This window comes from Equus asinus, chromosome 7, assembly GCF_041296235.1.
Source record: "Equus asinus isolate D_3611 breed Donkey chromosome 7, EquAss-T2T_v2, whole genome shotgun sequence".
In the NCBI taxonomy this organism is placed as follows: domain Eukaryota; kingdom Metazoa; phylum Chordata; class Mammalia; order Perissodactyla; family Equidae; genus Equus; species Equus asinus.
The window spans coordinates 109,757,448-109,770,730 of NC_091796.1; the positions used below are offsets into that span (position 1 = coordinate 109,757,448).

At 47.6% G+C, this 13,283-nt stretch overlaps 1 gene segment (V, D, J or C); it reads right to left on the bottom strand.

Annotated features, from left to right (window-relative positions):
• LOC106827306 (immunoglobulin heavy constant alpha-like) overlaps positions 1-13,283 on the bottom strand; it is a 678,397-nt gene that overhangs the window by 139,474 nt on the left and 525,640 nt on the right.

Here is a 13,283-nt window from a genome sequence, read left to right on the forward strand (position 1 = left end):
TCCCACCCATTGCTATTTGTAGCACCCTTTGGCCACCGGTGTCCTCAGAGCGACCCACGTCCTCCAACGGTCTCCTCCAGGTCCCTCTGCCTCCCCTACTGTCAGATCCTCACTTTCCACAGTTGGGGTTTCTCAGAGCAGCGCCCACGTCCAGGTCCCATATCGTGTCTGGTGGTTCATGGGTGTGCTGTGGGCCACCCCACAGAGAGTGGCTTCTGCAGCTACTCTGCTGGTTTGCTCCTGTGTTGGTGGCCTGCAGGCAGCTCCAGGCTCTGTGGGCGGGGGCGCTCCTCTCTGCTCCACTCGTGTCAGCAAGGGGCTGGAAGGCTCCACCTGGAGTCCAGCGCCTGGGCTGGGCGGGCGCCCGTGTTCCCTCTGTCTCTGTGATCTTTCCATGGGGATTCCCTGTGCTGAGCGGTGCCCGGGCCTGACTCCCAGGAGGAGCCCTGTCTCCTTAGGTCCTGATCTCAGAGACCCAGCAGTGGTCCCTCAGTGTCCCTGTCCCCACGGAGGCCGTCACATGGGTACCCTGGGGTCTGGTGAGGGAAGTGAACCTCTGCATGGGGCAGGGCCAGGTGATGGAGGAGCCTGTGGTCCTGGGAATATTGCTGTGGACGCCCAGAAAACGCCGTCAGCAGCAGCCTTGGTGAAGGGAGTGCCCTCTGGTCCCTCTGGGATGAATTCATGATATTCCACCTCACACTCCCGGCGGCTCTGGCCCGGCCTCCTCTCCATGGCGCCCACGCAGTTTTGCCATCTCTCCCACGGAAGGCAGCCTCCCTCAGTCATGGGCTCAGCACGCTGTGAGCATCGCTGCCCTTACATAAGAAGCACGTTCATCTATGTAATTTCTGGTCAGGAAATGTTGATGCAAATAATCCATAGTCAATGTATAAATCAAAATGGGGGAGAGTTTATTACATGAGCCAATGTGAGGACTACATAGCCCAGGAGAACGACCTTCCCCAAGGGAGGAAGCACTCGGGAGTGGCCGGATGTACAGGGAACATACATCACATATGACAGGAATATCCCTTTTTCTAGGGTCACAAGATGCTCCTAGCACAGCAGGTCAGTGGCCCTGAGAAGAGCACAGCTGTCAGTCATGCATCCTTTGTTTCTGGGAGGAAATGCTCATCTATAAAGAAATGCCGATATTGGGGGCATATCTTTAAGGGCATCATTCTTGCCTTTGATGCACTGTAAATGTTTAACGCAGATGTACAATGCATGCTCGACAGGCCATGGCAGGCCGTTCCAGAAAACCAAGGTCCAGCGGAATTAGGTTTAAAAGAAATGACTTCCTCATATACCTCAATATATTAACTTTTCTTATTGCTTTTCAAATATTTGTTATTTTCCATGTTGAATCAATAATGTTTTGATAGAAAGCATTGATGATCAAAATATTGTTTCTTGGTGCCAGAGTGGTTGCTGCCTGCCATGGGTCCATCGTGTCCCTCAGTGCTAGGCTTCTGTAGGATGAGCGGACGAGCATAGAGGTACATATTAGCAGGGGATGCATGTGACAGGTTATGTAACCTTTCAGTAATTTTGCATTGTTGCACAAATGTTGCACATGTGCTTTTACATGAGTCCTTATGCTTACATTGTTTACAATTATAGAACAGGTACAGTAACAATCATGATGACTGAATATTTGAAATGATTATTTTACAAATTATATTTTAGGCATAGTCTTACCAGAAGAGGAGATTCATCCAGGTTTGTAAGATCTGTCAGCCACCTCAAGTCGCTGGACAATCGTGGCTCAGGCCTGCATGCCAGTCTTACAGCACTGAGTAAGGGAGATGTGATTAGTTTGAATATTGTGACTACTACAAGAATTTCAAGGAGTACCAGAAATAGGAATTGTAATCTGGATGTCAAAAGGGAAGCAGTACCTGAAGGGAGTCAATCAAACAAATGCAGACTGGGGGTGGGGATCGCTTAAGGCATTCACCTGCTTTTCCATGTGCTTTAGCAGAGTGGACACATTGGAAGATTCATCAGGTCTAAAAACAGCATTCAGTTTGAATGAGTGCACATGTCCCACCTTGGGATGCTGTTAGACTATCTAAGGCCATTCTAATTGGAAGGACAGCCCTTCCCACTAAAGACACTTCAGTATTTTATAAGGCTATTCCAGGTTGACTACCATTAAGGGGTTGTTGAGTAAATTTAGTCAGAGCCTCTATGTGATATGATGTCTTCTAGCCCCAAGGAAGGAAAGAATATAGCCACTAGATGATCATACCAGTGGAATAGTAAATGAGTCCATCTGGCCATAAGGAGAGGAAGATCAACAACAGATGTTGGCTCAGGGCAAATCCTTCTCTGCATTCATTAGAAGCCCATGGTGCAGTGTCCTAGCCATCTGGGTGGTAGCCAAGACCAGAATTTTGTTCACATAGCCACTGAGTTCCTTTAGGAGACCACCAATGAATGCGTGGCCCTTGAGACCAGTCTGTTCCAACCAATTACTTTCCTTACATGTGACAGTGTTCTGACATGACCTGGGCAATAGCCATCCCACATTTGTGTCCAACCTCCCATAGTTCTCACGGTAATAGCTTTTTTTATTCGTTTATTTGAAAATTGTTGGGGTAATTGGATGGTCTGAATAACAGAAAAAGAGTAGCCATGACTGGGATCATTAATAGGACGGGCTTTTGCCATGTTTCGGGATCATAATTAGTATTGTTGGATGAACTTTGCACACCAGAACTAGATCTTTCCATCATAATAAATTGCTTTAAGGCTTTTCAATCATGCCTTGAAAGAGAGCAACCAACCAAGTTACCCAAGATGTATTAGAAAGGGGAAGTTGGCCACATATCCAACAACTGGACAGATTTTTGTGTGTAGCAAAAGAATGTGTCCATTGTAAAAAGACATTGCCATCAGAGGCCCATTCTGATGTGGACTGAAAAAACAAACATAGTATCAGGAAAACCTTAAATGGCATTTTTGTGTTTAATTAAAAGTGTTTGGAATTACGTTGTAATCTATCTTACACATTTGGAGGGGTAGAAAGCAAAGTATTAGGGTAGGTGACAGTTGCAAGAGTTTAAACGAGGAGATATAAGGTTGGGAATATAGGCCTGGTCTGCAGTCTTGGGACATCTGTCTACAACAGATCCATCTTCTTCTCATCCTGATGTGGAGGGATTTGTTTTGGTCAGTTGAAGTCAGTGTCAGAAATAGGAGCTGAAACCCACTCAAGTGGAGAAGCCGTTTTTTAAAAATGAGAACTGTGAATTCACGAGTCTATGCCTCTTAATTTTGCTGTGCAAGATTGGTTAAGAGTACCTGGTATAGTCCTTTCCAACCAGGTTGCAAAGAGTCTTTTATCAGGTGTCTTTTCCAATAAGGGAAATCTCCAGGTTGTAGCCCATGACCCTTAAGGTCTTCATCTCCTGGGAGCTTTGTCTCCTGCTGTGAAAGGAGTCAGCTACCGATGTTTCATGTCTTTTAGTTGTATGAATGGCTACCAACCTTTCTTTCTTTTAAGTGCCTGAATGAGACCTTGACAATAATGTCAGATATCTCCCTTGAGCAAAGGTGGATCACACATTCCCTCATGTAATTGCATAGTCATTCTGTTATTGTTTCAAAATGAGACAGCCAATTTTTACCAAAATATGTAGATCTAAGGTTGAGGAGCTCTAGCAGAAGAGCTTTTGGCCATGAGAGATGAAATGCTTCTGAAAGCTTTTCCAATTGAGTTTTGATTGCGCTATTAGTTAAAATGTTTCATTATTTCACCAAATGTCACAAGTAGATTTCATTATTTGTCTTGCAAAATGAGTTCCCCGGTCACTGTGTAACTCAGTAGGAATTCCCCAAAAAGGAGCTATCCTTTGCAATAATAATTTACTTACTGCTGAAGCCATTGCTCTTCTGCAAGGAAAAGCGCCAACCTAATGTGAGAACACACAGATCATCACTAAGCTATTTACATCCTGGAGATAGTGGCATCTGAACAAAGTCCAATGGCCATACCTCAGACGGTCCCTTAGGAAGGGAAAAGAGGCTTTGTGACCCAGGAAGTGGTTTCCTTGGATTATAATTTGTGCATATTGCACAACAAGCATGGCTTTATGAGCTACTGTGGAAGAAAGTTTCTAAAAGTATTGTTTTCCCCATGAAATCAACTTTTCGGGTGCTCCATGGCTAATTTATGTATCTGCTGGAGCAGTGGCAATTGTGCTCCATCAAGCACGAAGAGTATTTTCTTGGGCCCAAAACACATCTGTGTGGTGGCGTCAAAAATTCTCTCTTTTCTTTGCCATGTTTAACAGAGTCAATAGAAAGCAGGGGACATTCTTGAGGCTGGACAGCATGTCTATCCCAGTGACGTCCCTGCTCATGCTTTAAGTAAGACATTTGTAAGCCAAATTAGATATTAAAATGTATCCATGGTCATTTCTTTCCTGTGGTGCTGGATGCAAGGTAGCAGAATTAAGACAATGACTAGAATTACAACTGATAGCATTATACAAAGACATATTAGAATTTTTTCCAAAAATTTTATATAGTCTCTAAAACACTTATATCAATAACATATATGCATGCAACAATATTCATAAAGGAGACTTAGCCTCACTTATTTGACATACTTCCCACGTAACCTAACATACCAAACAAGCCTAGTTAGTTGAGTATCTCCCTCTTTCTAGGAGATGAGAACATATTCTATGAGACATTCCCAGGGCCCACCAGCAATTCTCAAAATTACTTTCAGGTGAAAAGAAAGACTTCATTTCAGATTTGAATTTTGGGGAAGCTTGTCAAAAATATCTAAGAGTTTTCAAACACTTGGTCAAGTAGAATCTTAGGTCACTGTGAAACAATCCATTTAACCATGGTGACAATTAAGGATTTTCAGGCAGATACAGAAAATAAGAAATCTGTCAGGAAATCCTTAGCTGCTGTGATTAAAGACCTGACAGAAACAATGCAGGAAACTCATCTTGATAAGATGTAAAATCCTTTCCCTTCGGGCACACTGCTCAAAAGTAAAGAAAAACCTTTCACAACACCTTTATGAAGAGCAGAGCAGAATCCCGAGAAAATTATCCTTTTAAGAGGAAAAAAACCCAAATTCTAATTTTTGTACCAGCTTACTTTTGATTTTAAAACGTTCACTTTTTAAACTTAATTTTCATCTTAGCCAACCTGACAATGCACAAACTCTCTGCTCAGGGCTCCTTTTCCAGAAACCTTCTGTAACTTTGTTTTTACATTGAGAATTTTTCCTATGTCCTCTTTCCTCCTTCCTAGTAGTTTAGGACAAATTTAATTTCTTCACAAAACAAACAAAACTATTTCTATTCCTTATATCTACTTTACTGAAAACATGCATCTTGATTTTTTTAATTTTTTACATTGCTGTCCTGTGTATCGGTGGACCCACAGATACTGTCTAGAAACCTATACTTTCTCATGGAAAATTTCTCAGCATGGCACAAAACATGTTATGAATAAACCCAAGTGTTTTTCTAGTTTTCCTGAAATAGGAATCCAATGGCAGATAAATCTATGTTTAGTGATTAATGCCTAATACTATATCTCATGTGGAGTCGAGTAGTTACGCAATAAAGTTTATCCATTAGTTTAGAAAAATTATAAGATTTCAAGTTACCAAAAGGTTTTGAAATTATTTTAAGTAGTTATACTGAAACACATAATCATTGTTAAAATTTCACCCAAACACTTTTATCTTTTTCACATCTATTTAATTTACTTGTTCCCAATAATCATATTTAGATCGCCATAAACTTCATGAGATGTTAGGCAAAATCAGCTCTTATTCTAAGTATTGTTTGCTGACAATCTTTGTAAGAAGGACCACATGTCTGTATCATGCCTAATGCTGATAATTCTGGAAACATGTTTATTTCAATGAAACTCAAAGACTTAAGTAAGTCTTCATTTACCAAAGATTGTTTTATATCAGATTAACTTGAAAGACATTTGGGTTAGTTTTCATTCCATTTATATAAGTGTTTACTTTAAGCTAATCAACTAGAGCTCTTTTAGCAATTATACACCTGGTGGTAAAACTATCACACGCGGATAACATGTATAGAGACGCACACAGAGACTACACAGCTATGGTTTTAAAACTACTGCTATGAGTCAGGTAGAGTAAGGCAAAGTTCACCAGTTATGAAAAAGTAATGAATCCAAATTTTGTTTTCAGCTTTTTCTACTAATATTTTTATAGAAGACACTTAAGATGCTAGATGTTTGGCAATAGTGCTTCCATAGTTGTTTTTCTCTGCTTTTTCCTTTTTTCCCCTTTAGTCTGAGGAATTGGTGATGGACTCGAGAACAGTTCCTGGTGAGTTTACAAGCTTTTTGAGATAAAGGAAATGGGTGGAATCTGAACTGCCTCTAGAGCTGCATTTCCAGTTTTCGAAAGATTTTTAAGTTAAGGACAGTTGCTCTTAATTTCTAGGAATTTGGGTTGTAACTTAAACATATGTCACAGGTTGATCTACCATCCAAGCACATCACCCTTCACTTGCTTCATTCCCTCTCGGTGCTTAGTTTTATTTTAACTTGGGGAAGGAGGCCTGTATTAGAAAATTCCTATCAGCCTCTGAATATCAGTTTCTAGTTTGGCCAATTCCTGATCATAAGTTGCTAAATCTTTTCAAATCTCTTATCCGGTTTCACTGGGGAAAACAGTAACCATCCCTGGCCGTGTTCATTCCTGGTGAAAACTCCATGAATGTTTGATGTAGCAGTTTCCCAGAAAATCTCTCAGTGTCTTGTCAACTCTGGGAGGGTCTCATATTGGACCCTCCTTTGAAGAAAAGCTACGGGGGTGTCTGTGAACCCATGACCTAATAGACTTTTCTTTCAATTCCCTCTTATACCAATTTTTATTAGCTTTTTGCAACAAAACTTTCAAGGATGTTATTTTGGCATTTTGAAGTCTTTGCTTTTAAGTGCACTTTTTAAATGATATTAACTAATCAGAGTGCTCCTTTGAATGGTTAACATAACTCCCCCAAGGCTGGTGGCAGTTTGGTGGGGCCCTTAGCCACGGATGGAGTGCAAGACGCATTTCTGTCCAAGCATCTGTGACCATAAAATGGGGTGTAAATGCATTTTTGACCAACCGTTATCATGCCAAGCCTTCAGGACAGGAAACAAGCTTAGTAAGATCTGCAATTCTTTATAATTTTTTATAGATTCTAGAACAATTCTAGATTTTGAGCAATGGTCCCAAAGGTGGCACACTTGACTCTTTAGGGGTTAAAACTTTCTCTGTTACATGGCTCTTAAACCTTGTGCAAGAAAGGTAAGTTTTGGAAGCTCAAAGGAGCCCAGTGTGGCCAGTGTAATTTTCATTTACCCAGGATTACCTTGCCAGCTGTTTACTGTTATCACCATTTTGTTGAGCATGTTCAGGTGTCAGCATGAAGCCAGCCAGAATTTCAATGGGATGCTGGCTATTCATGAACTGGTCCATTGGGGCTGGCTCTGTGGCCGAGTGGTTAAATTTGCGTCCTACACTTTGGCAGCCCAGGGTCTCGCTGGCTTGGATCCTGGGCCTGGACACGGCACTGCTGGTCAGCCCATGCTTAGATTGCATCCCACAGAGCACAACCAGAGGCACTCACAGGTAGAATATACAACTACGTACCAGGGGGCTTTGGGGAGAAGAAGAAAAAAAAATAAAAGAACCGTTCAGCTTTTAGAAGTGTGGTTTCCCATTTTGCTTTTAGTTTCATTTTACCATAAAGTCTGAACAATTTCTAGCGATGGTGTAGTGGGTCGGAAATGTGCTGTTTGTGAGAGTCACTCCTTAGAAAGGTGTGAACACCCTCCCACACGCCTTGGTTTCCCCCTCCAGCAGTCTAAAACTGCCTTGGGGACTCAGATTGCTGGATGACCAATCCTTATGTGCAGGTACCCGGACGAGCCTTTAATTAGTTAATGTGAATGATCACGAAGGAGTTTCCTGTGGGACGGCTGCACGTTTCGTGGACTGATCCTTGGATACTTCCACCAAGTTCTCCATCACCTGAGAACAACTTTTGGCCAGAAGGAGCTGGTGTCCCTTCTCTTGGGAGCTGAACATGTTCAGACTCTCATTTCTCTATCAAATGACTTGTTCAGAATCTATAGACACAATTATTTCCAATTTAAAGCCAAATCAAAAAGGTCACCTTGCCCCACTCCTCCAAAGTTCCCTCTAGGGTCCCCTGGCCCAGGACATCCGCCCTAGTTTGCTCTCGCCTAGGACATTCCCTCTTGGTTCCTGTTGCCTAGGACATCCCCTCTATGTCCCTCTTACCTAGTGAATGTACCAGTACCCCTTTAAGACACCAAGTCTTACGGCTTGAAACAGCTCATATAAATCTCTGACCCATCCACTTAAAATAAGGAGGTCCTGACCTCAGGAGAGCTCACTGGGGCCACAAGAAGCATGTAGTGAAGCCAGGGTGGGAGCTTCAGTGGGCCCCTATTGGTTCCAAACCCTGGTTCAATGTAGAGTCTAGCCAGTGTCTGGTCAGTTTTACTGAAATTCTGCTGATTAGGCCTAGAACTGTCAACGCAAACAATCAATAATCAATCTATGACTCAAATTGGGGTGAGTTGATTATATGAGCCACTTTGAGGTCTGTATAGCCTGGCGGAACGACCTTCCCCCAGGACGGAAGCATTCTGAGAAGTGGGTTGTACAGAGTGGTTGTATGTCATCCTGGAACAAGGGACATACATCACACAGGACAGGGATATCTCTCTTACTACAGTCACGAGATGCTTTCCTAGTGGTCACGAGATGAGCACAGTAGGTCAGTAACAAATCCTTAGTTTTGTGGAAGAAATGTTTATTTATAAAGAAATGCTGATGTGGGGGTGAGGCGTACATCCCTGTGTTTAAGGGCATCATTCTTGGCTTTGGGTCGTTGTACAAGTTTACAGCAGATGGACAATGCATGCTCGACAGGTCACGTCAGGCCTTTTTGGAAAAATAAGGTCAGGCCGAATTAGTTTTAAACCAAATCACTTCCTCATATTCTTTAGGAAGTTAAGTTTTATTATTGAATTTTTTTTTTGGTGAGGCTGAGTGACTCCGAGCTAACATTCGTTGCCAATCTTCCTCTTTTTGCTTGAGGAAGAGTGTCACCGAGCTGACATCTGGGCCAGTCTTTCTCTATCTTGTATGTGGGACACCACCACATCATGGCTTCATGACCAGTGTGTAGGTCTGCGCCTGAGATCCGCACCTGCCAACCCTGGGCCACCAAAGTGAAGCGTGTGAACTTACGCACTGTGCCACCTGGGCAGCCCCTGTTAGTGCTTTTTTTCATCATCACCAATGTTGAAGAGTTTGGAAAAATCCCCGATCGTGTCCTAGCTATTGGGTGTTAGGCCCACTGAACCCACTACCTCCTCTGTGCCCAAGGTTCTGGCAAGTCAAATTGGCATTTGCACATTGACGTGGGGTGCTCGTTTCTCCCTCCTGGTAGCCATGCTGTTTGCCCCTGGTTATGGTGGTAGGGCTGGTGTTGAGGATGATGAGTCACTCTTGGGATCGTCACAGGGTTCTCAGGCACCAGGCCACTGCCATCCCCAGACCCATGTAGGGTGCTGGACACTTGGCTTGAGAGGGCGTGACCGTGAGGTCTGGGTGTTCAAGCCACAGGGCTTTTCAGGATCCACACACACGTCCCCATCCTGCTCTGAAGGACCCATTCTTTCAGACAAATCCTTTCACATGGGAAAGCCGGTGAGGCTGTGAACTTACCTCGTGCTGAGATGCTGTGACCTGTCGAGTGGGGCTCTGGGGCTGGCTTTCAGGAACAGTCGCCCTGTGGTCACAGAGCAAAGAGATGCTTTGAAGGTGTTCACAGAAGCCCTTCCTCTGGCCCTGGCCCGAACGGGAATGTCAGAGTTGAGGCGCCATGCATCGCTGCAGGTCCTCCCAAGCAGAGATAAGATGCCCGGCCAGCCCGTGACCTGACAGCCCTCATTCCTCACCTCACCTGACCTGTCTGGACAGCATCTGCCCCACCCCCAGCCTTGACTCCGTTCCGCCCCTCACTCCAGGCCGCTGCAGAGGCCACCTCAGAGCCGGATGGCTGCCGTGAGCCTCCGCTCACCAGCTCTCATTCCCGCTGTGGCCCCTCTCTGCTGCTTCCATGGGCACCAGGGCAGCTCAGCCACACCAGCTCCGCCTGGGAGGTCTGCTTGCGGTAGCACCTCTCCCGATTGCTGTGTGCGTCTGGGTGGATGTAGGAGCGTGACCCCTGCAGGCATTTCAGGGGGACTGACGCTCCCAGGGGCTCAGACACGTATGGACTCGTAAGGGGAGCTGGGGGTGCGGCCAGGAGGAGCCCGCCCTGGCTTCCCAAGTCGCCCAGGTTGGGGTCCCGGGGAAGCTCCTGATGTTCGGATGCAGGAGGCTGCTCCATCCTGCCCAGCGCTGCGCCAAGGACTCCTGGCAGGCCCCTTGCTCCAAATCTCAAGGAAGCGCACCGATTCTCTTCTTGGTGTGGTTCGGGGTGCCCTTCTCGGGTGCATGCAGTCCCAGCTGTGTGACAGTTCCACGAGGACGAGGTGGCACGAGATGGTGGGCAGGGCCACCATTGGTATCTGACTCCCAGAGCTGTGCCCTGCAGTGTCTGGGTGGGAGCACCCTGAACACCTGCTGCTCTGGGGGAGATGGCAGCCCTGTGCCCCCTCTCCACTCATTTCTGCAGGAGACCCAACTCTGCGCCCTTGCCCCTCTCAGCCGCATACGGGACCTTCACCCGCTTCCCCTTTGTCCCTGTTGTGTCCAGGACTGAAGGCATATTTGGGGTTGGTTGTGACTGTGATTGTGAGCTATTGTCACAAGACCTCAGGCCCCAAACTCTGGAAATCAAGAGCACACAAGTGGGAAAAACAAAGGCTGAATATTTGCAGCTGCTGCCACCAGGGAGACAGAGCAGGAGGGACTGGGGGAGCCTTTGCAGTGGGGGTGCGTGCCTATATGTGAGTTGTTTTCTGTGGGTGTATCATATATCCTAAACGTGTCTATAATGTATATGTGTAATGCTAACATATTATATAACATATATGCTGATACGTTAAAATGTTTCCTACGTACAGAAACCTTCTTTATAGGACGGGGGGGTTCGGGGGCACCTGATGGGGTCCCGGGGAGGCGGGGTGTCCGCGATTGCTGGGAGTGCATTGGGCTCTCTCTGGTCCATCCTAAGTCACTGGGGATGAAATCAATGAAGCCAGCAGTCACTGACCAGGCCCGGAGGTTTGGGGCGATGCACGGGTGGCTGTTTAATCCCGGGCTGTCCTGAAGACCGAGGTCTGACGTCCTGCAGGTCTGAGCGTAGAGAGCAGGCTGCTGCCCCCTGGTTCCCGCGACGAGGGCTCGGCTGCCTGGGCGGCGGCTGCAGGTGGTGGTCAGGGCTTGTGAGCAGTCTGGCTGCTGTCCATTCGTGTGTTCAGTGTCTCACCAGTAATTGTGGTGTTTTCTGAACAGGTGTGTCCGTGAGGATTGCCGGGCAGCATGAATCTCCAGGGCACCGGGCCCTCCAGGAGAGACTCCTGCAGACCACTGTGTGCACGTGTGGGAAGTGGGGTGGGCAGCGCGTCCTTATTTTTAAGTGACCCTCAGACCACGCATGTAGTCTGTGGCCCTTGGGATGACCACGGCTGGCCCACGGTCCTCATCAGTGCCCAGACCGGACCCTGCCTCGGCCGAGCAGGGGGTTGAGGGCATTTGAGTAAGAACAGAAACAACAGCTTATCTTGGGCTCATAAAATACACACAAAAATTAAGGCCCCTCCTCTGTAACTGAGATCTTTGCAGCTTTCTGCTGCACCCCTGGGTGTGCTGGGCATGGACATCCCACTCCTGAACCCCAGGCCTTCTGTCCAGCAACAGGTGCAGGGCAACCGCTGCGTCCTGACCATTTCTCGGCCTCGACCACCGTCCCTGGATCTCAGAACAGCCGCTGCCAGGTCCTGCCTTTTGGGCTTAGCAGGTGTGGTCGAGACAGGTAAAGGGGGTCCTCTGGTCTCCAGACCACACAGCCCTCTCGGGGTCATGCACTAGGGGCGCTTCACAGCAAGAGTCTTGTCCCAGTCCTTCCAGAACCTTCCGTGTTGACCAAAGTCATCCCTGGAGGTGTGAGGTGAACCGTACCCTGAGGGACCTGTCACACCTCACCCCCAAGTCCACCTGGAAGCAACACGAGGATCGTCTGCATCTGAGTCCATGGCCCCCTCAGGACAGAACATTCTAGAAGCAGGGAGGGAGCTCAGGGAAGGGGTACCTGTCCCTGGCGTCCACCCCTGATAACGTCAGTAGATTGTCTTCCCAAACAGGAGGCCCAGTGTAGTCTGCACAGATGGCCGCTCTGGCCTCAGCTCTGAAGGGTCTGGCCCTCAGCCTCTGTCCAGGTGGGTCCCTGGTTCTCGTCCCTCAGGCTGTGGTGCCCGGCGCCTGGCTGTGCAGACGGTCTGCTCCTGCCCATAGGCCACCTTCGGACAGGCTCTGACCTGCCTGGCTCCCTGGCTGCGGGGGTCCACTTGTCTGGAGGAGCGGCTGGCCGGTCAACGGGCAGGAGACCAGAGGGTGGTGACGTGGAGGCCGAGACCCCTCCTGGTTGTCTCCCGGCAGGACTGAGGGCTACCCGGGGCTTGCCGGCTCCCTCGGAAGATGGCTGGCTCCTCCCGAGGGGCCTGGACCCGGCCTCCCCTCGCAGGTCCCAGCCTGCCCCCTCGTCCTCCTCCAGGGCGGGGAAGGCTGGCTCGGGTCGACAGGAGGAAGTTTCGCTGCTGCCTTCTGAGGTCCTTGGCCTAGAACATTGCTGGTTCTGACGTCAGGAGGCCTTCGGCTCGACGAGCCTCAGACTCCTCTTCTGCCTGCCGTGTGGTGGCCGGAGCTCAAATCCCGGCAGATTGTCCAAACTCCCAGCTGGTGTTTTGGCGGGGCCCTGTGGGGCTCCCTACACAGGCTATTACAGGGCCAGCCCAGCACTGGAGCAGAGGCTACAGGCAGGTTTTGGGGTTCCCCTGCTGTGGCTCCCCCTTTTATGCACATCTCCCTGCCTTGCCAGCTGCTCTTGAGATGCAGCCCTGAATCCTGTGACCTGACCCCTCTCCGGGACATCCGCAACGTGAGCTGGGTTCCACTTGCAACTGTCCCGTGGAGGCGGGAGCACCTTCTGACAAAGCTTTCAAGGAGAGATCCTGTCCAGCGTCTGCCTCCTTGGCCGTTCCCCAGCGCCTTCACACCGTTGCTTCTT